Source organism: Dendrobates tinctorius, unplaced genomic scaffold (genome assembly GCF_039654945.1).
Source record: "Dendrobates tinctorius isolate UK_male_01 unplaced genomic scaffold, ASM3965494v1 ptg000025l, whole genome shotgun sequence".
NCBI lineage: Eukaryota > Metazoa > Chordata > Amphibia > Anura > Dendrobatidae > Dendrobates > Dendrobates tinctorius.
Genome location: NW_027361693.1, coordinates 21,421,852 through 21,432,180, shown reverse-complemented (window position 1 = coordinate 21,432,180; position 10,329 = coordinate 21,421,852).

Below are 10,329 nucleotides of genomic sequence, written 5' to 3'. Positions count from 1 at the left end.
TTTAAAGGCAGAGCATCAGGAAAAAGTTTTGTCTTACATTGCTGACTCAGCCTCCAGCTCTATCGCCTCCTCTTCTTCAGTTGTAAAAAGTAAAAGCACTGGGTCGTCATTGGAGGCTTATGTTCATGAACCACACCTTTCCTTGTGTCCTTTACCCCAACCAAGATTGAAGGATGACGCAGGCCATACTACTGATTACTCCATGGAGCTGTTTTCACATACCATGCCTGGATTATAAAGTGAAATGGTGAATTACCCAGGCCAAGATGAATCTGACATGGAGTGCACTGATGCACAGCCGCTGATGGATGATTCTGCTGGTACATTCACTCAGAGCACTACATTGTCCTCGCAGTGTACAGAGCCAGATTTTGACCCTGATGAGACTCAGGTGCCCCTTCCCGCACACTATACCACCATACACGGTGACACAGAGAAAGGTGCACATGACATAGAAGAGGAGGTGATGGATGACCCAGTTGTTGACCCAGATTGGCATCCATTGGGGGAAGAGGGTGCTGCTTCCAATAGCTCAGATGAGGAGCATCCACAGCAGACATCGACATCGCAACAGCTGTTATCTGGCAGGCCCGGAGCACTCCAAAGACAGGTTCCAAACATCAAAAGAGTTGCTGGACAGCTCGTCCAGAGGGTCAAAAGATCACAGCGTGCTAGGCCGCAAAATGTCTGCCAAAGTAGGAAGAGTGCAGTGTGGCACTTTTTTGAACAAAATCCTCATGATCAGGCCAAGGTTATCTGTAAGAAGTGCGCAAAGACCTTTAGCCTAGGGAAAAATCAGAAAAATTTGAATACCAGTTGCATGCTTAGACATTTAACCAGCATGCACTTGCAAGCGTGGACACAACACCAAACCTCAAGTGCCACATGTGCAACTGATCACAACGAAGGTAGTCAGCAACGCTACATTGTTTCCCCCACTGTAAGCCCACCGGTTAGCACAGCAGCAAATGTTGAGGTGTCGTTGCAAGGCCACAGCAGTCAGGGAATCCCACTGTTATATCAACGAAAGACTGATTCTAGGCCATCAGAAAGAACACCAACTCCATTACCATCATCAACCCTCTCTCAGTCCGCCCTGTCCACCGCTACTTCCACCATATGCAGCTCTCAAGTCCAGCTCACCCTCCCAGACACTATGAGTAGGTCAAGAAAGTACTCAGTCTCTCATCCGCGTACACTGGGTTTGAACGCCCACATTGCCAAACTAATCTCGTTTGAGATGATGCCCTTTCGGTTGGTGGAAAGCACAGCTTTCCGCGAACTCATGGCCTATGCAGTACCACGCTATGACCTACCCAGTCGCCACTTCTTCTCTCGCAAAGCCATCCCAGCCCTCCACCATCATGTGAAAGACCGCATTGTCCATGCACTCAAGCAGTCAGTGAGCGGAAAGGTGCACCTCACAACTGATGCATGGTCCAGTCGGCATGGCCAGGGCCGTTACGTGTCCATCACTGCGCACTGGGTTAATGTGGTGGATGCAGGGTCCACAGGGGACAGCGGTGGTGGGACAGTGCTGCCTAGCCCACGGTATAGGAAACAGTTGGCTGTAGGCGTTCGACCCTCCTCCTCCTCCTCCTCCTCCAGAAGCGAAAGCTCGTCCACAGAGCGCAGTCGTACGAGCACTCCATCTGCAGCTGCCACTGTTGCACACGATGTGTCCCCCTATCGAGCAGCTAGTGGAAAGCGTCAGCAGGCTGTGTTGCAGATGATGTGTTTGGGCGACAGACACACCGCCGAGGTGCTGGCCGAGTACTTGAAGCGACAAACTGAGTCATGGCTGGGTAGTGTACATCTTGAGGCAGGCAAGGTAGTTAGTGATAACGGCCGTAATTTTGTGGCAGCCATAGCCCTTTCAAAACTCAGCCACATACCTTGCTTGGCTCACACCTTGAACCTGGTGGTGCAGTGCTTCCTCAAAAATTATCCGGAGTTAACAGCCCTGCTCCAGAAGGTGTGAAGACTGTGCGCGCACATCCGCCGGTCGCCTGTACACTCCGTTCGTATGCAGAAGCTGCAGCGATTGCTCCACCTTCCCAACCACCGCCTCATTATCGACATTGCAACAAGGTGGAACTCCACCCTGCACATGGTGGAGCGGCTGTGCGAGCAGAGGCAGGCCATAATGCATTTGTGGGAGGATACACGGCCAGGCACTTTGAGAGCAGACATGGAGTTGACAGGCATGTAGTGGTCGAAGCTGAAAGACCTTTGTAAAGTCCTTCAGTGTTTTGAGGAATGCACACGGCTGGTAAGCGCAGACGACGCCATCCTAAGCATGAGCATCCCACTTATGCGTCTGCTCATGCAAACTTTGACGCACCTTAAGGAGCAGGCGTCTGCAGCCAATGTTGATGAGGAGGAAGAGGAGGAGGGAATCCTTGATGACATTCAGCCATTGTCTGCTCAGGGACCTCTCCTGGACGAGGTGGAGGAAGAAGAGGAGGAGGAGGAGGATGATGGGGATGATTACTTAGGGGAGGAGGATGCATCTCGTGGGGCAAGTGAAAATGTTGGCGTGGCAAGGTCTGGTACAGGGTTTGTGCGTGACTGGAGGGATGTGGATTTGCCAGAAAGTGCTCCTCCACCCAGCACTCGCAGTGCATCATTGACACCGGGAACATTGGCCCACATGTCAGATTATGCCTTGCTGATCCTAAAAAGGGACCCCCGCATTGCCAAAATGATGAACGATGACGACTACTGGTTGGCCAGCATCCTGGATCCACGCTATAAAGGCAAATTACAAAACATCATGCCACAGGAGAACCTTGACCTAATATTGGCTAATAAACAAGCAACTCTGGTAAATCGGTTGCTTGAGGCATTCCCAGCACACAGCAGCGGTGATGGTTCTCACACGAGCCGTACGGGCCAGGGGCAGCTTGGCAGAGGTGTTCGTGGTGCACACAGCAGAAGTGGCGTTGGAGACAGGGGTTTCATGACAATGTTGTGGACTGATTTTTCAAATACCGCTCACACAACTGGTAATACTGCATCGATGGAAAGTGACAGGAGACAGCAGTTGTCAACTATGGTTACAAACTACTTTTCCTCCCATATCGATGTTCTCCCACACAGGTCATTCTCCTTTGACTATTGGGCCGCTAAACTGGACACCTGGCCTGAATTGGCCCAATATGCCTTACAGGAGCTCGCTTGCCCAGCTGCAAGTGTGCTATCGGAAAGAGTCTTCAGTGCAGCTGGATCAATCCTGACAGAAAAAAGGACCCGTCTGTCAACCCAAAATGTGGATGATCTAACCTTCATTAAAATGAACCACGCATGGGTTTCCAAGGATTTTGTCCCACCTTCCCCTGATGACACATAGGGTGACAGAAAAATGGCTTGCTTTGGTCCACCTCTTCCTGGTACTTCACCTATTTCGCCTTTTGCATCAGCTGAATGTCCAACATCAACATATGACACTTTCTAAAACTCCCTAACTGTGCTGCCTCCCCCCCATGGCCGGGGTCACCACCTACCGCACGACACCGTGCGAGTGCCGTTGCCCTGGACAGGTGGGTAGGCCGACTCTTGGGCGCGGGCACTGGCACAGGGTCCCTCATAGTGCAATCAAGTGTCTCTGACGGCGGTGGTGCACACCCGCCGTCAGACACACCGCTGTACTATGAGGGGCCCAGTGCCAGTACCGACGCCCACGAGTGGGCCCCCCTTGCTTGGGCAGGGCCCCAGCATTTGCAATCTTTACCTCTCCCTGCTCCTCCGCTGTGTAATCTGGGCCGTCAAATCCATACTGTGCCTGACACCGTCTGAGCCTGCCTCCTGAGACAAATATTTTGAATGTGTACGCTATCCATACATGTTATCCGGGGATACGGTACCCTTTCTAACCTTTGTGCAATCACGTGCAATCCATACTGGGCCTAACACCGTCTGAGCCTACCTCCTGAGACATATATTTTGAATGTGTACGCTATCCATACATGTTATCCGGGGATACGGTACCCTTTCTAACCTTTGTGCAATCACGTGCAATTCATACTGGGCCTAACACCGTCTGAGCCTGCCTCCTGAGACATATATTTTGAATGTGTACGCTATCCATACATGTTATCCGGGGATACGGTACCCTTTCTAACCTTTGTGCAATCACGTGCAATCCATACTGTGCCTGACACCGTCTGAGCCTGCCTCCTGAGACATATATTTTGAATGTGTACGCTATCCATACATGTTATCCAGGGATATGGTACCCTTTCTAACCTTTGTGCAATCACGTGCAATCCATACTGGGCCTGACACCATCTGAGCCTTCCTCCTGAGACATATATTTTGAATGTGTACGCTATCCATACATGTTATCCGGGGATACGGTACCCTTTCTAACCTTTGTGCAATCACGTGCAATCCATACTGGGCCTAACACCGTCTGAGCCTGCCTCCTGAGACATATATTTTGAATGTGTACGCTATCCATACATGTTATCCGGGGATACGGTACCCTTTCTAACCTTTGTGCAATCACGTGCAATCCATACTGTGCCTGACACCGTCTGAGCCTGCCTCCTGAGACAAATATTTTGAATGTGTACGCTATCCATACATGTTATCCGGGGATACGGTACCCTTTCTAACCTTTGTGCAATCACGTGCAATCCATACTGGGCCTAACACCGTCTGAGCCTGCCTCCTGAGACATATATTTTGAATGTGTACGCTATCCATACATGTTATCCGGGGATACGGTACCCTTTCTAACCTTTGTGCAATCACGTGCAATTCATACTGGGCCTAACACCGCCTGAGCCTGCCTCCTGAGACATATATTTTGAATGTGTACGCTATCCATACATGTTATCTGGGGATACGGTACCCTTTCTAACCTTTGTGCAATCACGTGCAATCCATACTGTGCCTGACACCGTCTGAGCCTGCCTCCTGAGACATATATTTTGAATGTGTACGCTATCCATACATGTTATCCAGGGATATGGTACCCTTTCTAACCTTTGTGCAATCACGTGCAATCCATACTGGGCCTGACACCGTCTGAGCCTTCCTCCTGAGACATATATTTTGAATGTGTACGCTATCCATACATGTTATCCGGGGATACGGTACCCTTTCTAACCTTTGTGCAATCACGTGCAATCCATACTGGGCCTAACACCGTCTGAGCCTGCCTCCTGAGACATATATTTTGAATGTGTACGCTATCCATACATGTTATCCGGGGATACGGTACCCTTTCTAACCTTTGTGCAATCACGTGCAATCCATACTGGGCCTGACACCGTCTGAGCCTGCCTCCTGAGACATATATTTTGAATGTGTACGCTATTCATACATGTTATCCAGGGATACGGTACCCTTCTAACCTTTGTGCAATCACGTGCAATCCATACTGGGCCTAACACCGTCTGAGCCTGCCTCCTGAGACATATATTTTGAATGTGTACGCTATCCATACATGTTATCCGGGGATACGGTACCCTTTCTAACCTTTGTGCAATCACGTGCAATCCATACTGGGCCTAACACCGTCTGAGCCTGCCTCCTGAGACATATATTTTGAATGTGTACGCTATCCATACATGTTATCCGGGGATACGGTACCCTTTCTAACCTTTGTGCAATCACGTGCAATCCATACTGGGCCTGACACCATCGGAGCCTGCCTCCTGAGACATATATTTTGAATGTGTACGCTATCAATACATGTTATCCGGGGATATGGTACCCTTTCTAACCTTTGTGCAATCACGTGCAATCCATACTGGGCCTAACACCGTCTGAGCCTGCCTCCTGAGACATATATTTTGAATGTGTACACTATCCATACATGTTATCCGGGGATACGGTACCCTTTCTAACCTTTGTGCAATCACGTGCAATCCATACTGGGCCTGACACCGTCTGAGCCTGCCTCCTGAGACATATATTTTGAATGTGTACGCTATCCATACATGTTATCCAGGGATACGGTACCCTTTCTAACCTTTGTGCAATCACGTGCAATCCATACTGGGCCTAACACCGTCTGAGCCTGCCTCCTGAGACAAATATATTTTGAATGTGTACGCTATCCATACATGTTATCCGGGGATACGGTACCCTTTCTAACCTTTGTGCAATCACGTGCAATCCATACTGGGCCTGACACCGTCTGAGCCTGCCTCCTAAGACATATATTTTGTATGTGTACGCTATCCATACATGTTATCCGGGGATACGGTACCCTTTCTAACCTTTGTGCAATCACGTGCAATCCATACTGGGCCTGACACCGTCTGAGCCTGCCTCCTGAGACATATATTTTGAATGTGTACGCTATCCATACATGTTATCCAGGGATATGGTACCCTTTCTAACCTTTGTGCAATCACGTGCAATCCATACTGGGCCTGACACCGTCTGAGCCTGCCTCCTGAGACATATATTTTGAATGTGTACGCTATCCATACATGTTATCCAGGGATACAGTACCCTTTCTTACCTTTGTGCAATCACGTGCAATCCATACTGGGCCTGACACTGTCTGAGCCTGCCTCCTGAGACATATATTTTGAATGTGTACGCTATCCATACATGTTATCCAGGGATGCGGTACCCTTTCTAACCTTTGTGCAATCACGTGCAATCCATACTGGGCCTGACACCGTCTGAGCCTGCCTCCTGAGACATATATTTTGAATGTGTACGCTATCCATACATGTTATCCAGGGATACGGTACCCTTTCTAACCTTTGTGCAATCACGTGCAATCCATACTGGGCCTGACACCGTCTGAGCCTGCCTCCTGAGACATATATTTTGAATGTGTACGCTATCCATACATGTTATCCAGGGATACGGTACCCTTTCTAACCTTTGTGCAATCACGTGCAATCCATACTGGGCCTGACACCGTCTGAGCCTGCCTCCTGAGACATATATTTTGAATGTGTACGCTATCCATACATGTTATCCGGGGATACGGTACCCTTTCTAACCTTTGTGCAATCACGTGCAATCCATACTGGGCCTGACACCGTCTGAGCCTGCCTCCTGAGACATATATTTTGAATGTGTACGCTATCCATACATGTTATCCGGGGATACGGTACCCTTTCTAACCTTTGTGCAATCACGTGCAATCCATACTGGGCCTGACACCGTCTGAGCCTGCCTCCTGAGACATATATTTTGAATGTGTACGCTATCCATACATGTTATCCGGGGATACGGTACCCTTTCTAACCTTTGTGCAATCACGTGCAATCCATACTGGGCCTGACACCGTCTGAGCCTGCCTCCTGAGACATATATTTTGAATGTGTACGCTATCCATACATGTTATCCAGGGATACGGTACCCTTTCTAACCTTTGTGCAATCACGTGCAATCCATACTGGGCCTAACACCGTCTGAACCTGCCTCCTGAGACATATATTTTGAATGTGTACGCTATCCATACATGTTATCCGGGGATACGGTACCCTTTCTAACCTTTGTGCAATCACGTGCAATCCATACTGTGCCTGACACCGTCTGAGCCTGCCTCCTGAGACATATATTTTGAATGTGTACGCTATCCATACATGTTATCCAGGGATACGGTACCCTTTCTAACCTTTGTGCAATCACGTGCAATCCATACTGGGCGTGAGAACGGCTGGCGAGCTGTTAAGCAAGCTACAGCACCTGTCCAGACAAGTACAGGGATTCCCTAGCGAGGAGACTTATTTGATTGTTTTCAATGTTGGGACAGCAATTTTTGGGGAGCACTATACTCTGGAGAATGATAGATGGGGCCCACCATACACTGGAACATTCCAAAGGTGGACATCAGACACTGGAGCAGCATTTACAGGGCCCATTATACACTAGAGCATTAGAAATGGGGCCCATTATGTTTGGAGCATTATTTGGGCCCATAAGACAGTGGAGCTTCATCCATGGGGACCAACATATACTGTAGCATTATGTGGAGCTCATCATATACTCTTTCAAACATTATATGGGACCAATGATTCTGTATGGAGAAATAGATGGGCCTCGTCATGAGATGTAAAAAGTGAGGTATTTTTCATTGTACTATACCGCTATTTATCTGCCGTATCGGAGCATGATGAGTTGTGGTATGTGTTAAAGGGGAGCTCTTTCGCCCAGGGCACATGAAAACCTGCAGCCAGCCCTCCCCCCCCCACAACTTTAGCCAAATAACCCCCATTTTTCAGTGCGTAACTTGTATTATGAAGTTAATTAAGGTTGACAAGCTTAAGTAAGAAGAATTGATGCTTTTGGCATTCAAATGGGCACTGTAGGTGTGTTTCCTGTCCTCCTCTCACTGCCGACTTTTATTCCCCATTGACTTACATTGGGTTTCGTGTTTCGGGGCGACCCCGACTTTTCCCTATAATCGGACGATCTTGCTCGACCCGACTTTTGGAAAAGTCGGGTTTCACGAAACGAAACGCGACCCTAAAAAACCAAAAGTCGCTCAACTCTATTGAAGAGGTTTGTTGAACCTGTTGTTCCGGGGGTGGCACCTCCAGACCCTGTATTGGTTGAAGGTAACATGGAATATGAGGTAGAGAAAGTACTGGATTCCCGTCTGGCTAGACGGAGACTCCAGTATTTGGTTAAGTGGAAGGGTTATGGTCAGGAGGATAATTCCTGGTTCTCTGCCTCTGATATTCATGCCAAAAGATTGGTGCGTGCCTTTCATCGGGCTCACCCTGTTCGCCCAGGTGGCATAGTTGAGGGTTCGGTGACCCCTCCTCAAGGGGGAGGTACTGTTGTGAGTTCATTTTCCCCTTCATTACTGAGGCCCGAGGAACTCCCTCTTCTGGTAAAGAAAGGTAGTGAGCCTGATTATCAAACACCTGAGGCTGATGATGATGACTGGCTCAGTGGAGTTACTGACTGGATATAAGGCTGCCGACGCCCTTCTGCCCTGCGGGTGATATCTCTGTGGGATCCTTGGAGACCAGTCTGAATTCCTGCTCCTCTAAAGCTAAGTTTGCTGCTCGGCCTTTTGCATTTTTGCTTTGACTTTGTTTTGCTTTGTTTTTCTGGATTTCTGCCATTCCCTGCTGGGGTGTGCTGAATTCCTTTAGCTCTGTCTTCTGAAAATACCTGAGTGCTGATTTAGTTTTTGAAGCCTAGATGCTTCAGGGCCTTTTTCATATCAGCTTGTTGGCTTTTGTCTTTGATAGGGTTTTGGCAGATTGCAGACAGCAGCCTTCCTGTCCTTTCCTATCTAGGTAGTTTTGGGCCCCGTCTTTGCTCAGTCTATCTTTCTGTCTGTGTTAGTGTTTTCATCTTGCTTCACCGTCATTATATGTTGGGGGCTGCCTATTGCTTTGGGGTCTGCTCTGGGGCAGTTTAGATTTCCCCTTTCTTTCTTTAGGCCTAGTTAATTCTCCGGCTGTGATCGAGGGGTCTAGGGCATCGTAGGAACCCCCCACGGCTACTGCTAGTTGTGTTGATAGGTTCAGGGGTCTGCAATCTGATAGTTGCCAACTTCTCTGGTTTTCTGGACTTAGCTTGTATTTCTGCTTTTGCCTCCTACGGTGACTCATTCATAACAGGAGGAGTTCTCAGTGTCCCCTCACCCCGACGCACGTTTTACCGCCAGCTTCTTCAAGATGACTGTCAACCTTCCTTGTTCTGGGGATTTATGCAAGATCTGACCTCATGAGATTAGAATGATTCTGAGAAAGGTCATGAATCAACCCAGGACTACATGGAAGAACCTAGTCAATGAAGTGAAGAGAGCTGATACCACTGTCTCAAACATTACCATTAGTATCACACTACACCATCATGGATTAAAATCGTGGAGGGCATACAAGGTCCCCCTGCTCACGCCAGCACTTGTCTAGGCCTGTTTGAAGTTCATCAATGACCATCTGGATGATCCAGAGGAGGCATGGGAGAAAGTCATGTAGTCATATGAGACCAAAATAGACTTTTTTGGTATCATCTCAATGTGCCGTGTTTGAAGGAAGAAAAAGGATGAGTACAACCCTAAGAACACTGTACCAACAGTGAAGCATGGTGGGGAAGCATCATTTTTTGGGGATGTTTGCCTGCAAGGGGGACAAGATGACTGCACCGTATTGAAGGGAAGATGGATGAGCTCATGTTTATCATATTTTGTCCAATGACCTTTTTTCCTGAGTAATTGCATTTAAGATGGGTCGTGGCTGGGTCTTCCGGCATGACAATGACCCGAAACACACAGTCTGGGCATTTAAGGAGTGACTCTGTGAGAATCATTTCAAGGCCCTGGAGTGGCCTAGCCAGTCTTCAGGACTGAACCCAATAGAACATTTTTGAAGGGAGCAGAAACTCTAT